Below are 1,276 nucleotides of genomic sequence, written 5' to 3' on the forward strand. Positions count from 1 at the left end.
TGTTTTAGGGACAAATGAGAAAGCAAGCAGGGAGCCAGGCCTGGGGCAGGGGCAGGGGTAAGGTGGGGGGCAGCTGGAACAGAATAGAAGGGGACAAGGGAGCTCCCAGAGACTGGTGGAGGAAACAAAGCAGAGCAGGTTGTGATTTCAGGGAGCTGAAGCTACCAGAGCATTGCTAGATACTTAAAGCCCTGACACATGTCTACATATAATTTTCAGCTTGCATTTATTTCATCTGATTTTAAACTATTAGGACTTTCAGATCAGAAGGTCGGCGGTTCGAATCCCTGCGATGGGGTGAGCTCCCGTTGCTCGGTCCCTGCTCCTGCCAACCTAGCAGTTCGAAAGCACATCCAGTGCAAGTAGATAAATAGGTACCGCTCTGGCGGGAAGGTAAACAGAGTTTCTGTTTGCTGCTCTGGTTCGCCAGAAGCGGCTTAGTCATGCTGGCCACACGACCTGGAAGCTGTACGCCGGCTCCCTTGGCCAATAAAGCGAGATGAGCACCGCAACCCCAGAGTCGGTCACAACTGGACCTAATGGTCAGGGGTCCCTTTACCTTTACCTGTGTTGCTCCTAGAGAGCATGCAATGCCAGGTCAGTGTGTGGACTGCACTGAGCAAAGCTCTTATCCAAGCTCCTAGTTTCAAAAACCATTTCAATATATACTTCTTACATTAAGAACATATCAGATATTCAACTGATCTGAACGGGTGCTACGCTCGATCTTAGACGGAAGGCTGAGAAGCGACGTGCATTGAATGGTTTTGACTTCCACGAAAATGTGTGCATAGGATTGCAACTTCAGCTTTGTTGGACTCTGTCTTAAATTTCTACATTAGCTGCCTAAACATTTATTTAAAGAGAAAGGTATATAAAATCCTATGAGTTTGGGGAGAGTTAGTCTGGATGATGTACTAAGTGGAATGCATGAGAGAAAGCTTGCTCAAACTGTCCCTTTGACTAGACAATGGCTTTGGCTGACTAGTTAAGCACCACAATTAGCATAACCAAAGAAATTGCTCTGTGGCACAGGACAAATGGGTAGACCTTCCCTTCCCTCCCTAGCTGCTAGGTAAAAGTAAAGGACCCCTGGACAGTTAAGTCCAGTCAAAGGCCACTATGTGATGTGGTGCTTGTGGTAGGAGGACATACGGTAAGTCACTGTAGTGTGTGAGCTGAGCTGGAAGCAGGCTGGAAGCTGGAAACACAGAGATATGCTTGCTCTGTGCTGGATCCAAAACTGCGACTAATAGAGAAGCAAGAACTTTGGGTG

General features: G+C 47.5%; 1 non-coding gene across 1 annotated transcript; it reads right to left on the reverse strand.

Annotated features, from left to right (window-relative positions):
• Positions 1 to 560: 560 nt before the first annotated feature.
• LOC128402228 (U2 spliceosomal RNA) lies at positions 561 to 752 on the reverse strand. The gene has a single exon (XR_008327627.1). It is a non-coding gene; the product is annotated as a U2 spliceosomal RNA (small nuclear RNA).
• Between the last annotated feature and the right edge of the window lie 524 nt (positions 753 to 1,276).

The sequence above is a fragment of the Podarcis raffonei genome, chromosome 14 (assembly GCF_027172205.1).
Source record: "Podarcis raffonei isolate rPodRaf1 chromosome 14, rPodRaf1.pri, whole genome shotgun sequence".
In the NCBI taxonomy this organism is placed as follows: Eukaryota; Metazoa; Chordata; class Lepidosauria; order Squamata; family Lacertidae; genus Podarcis; species Podarcis raffonei.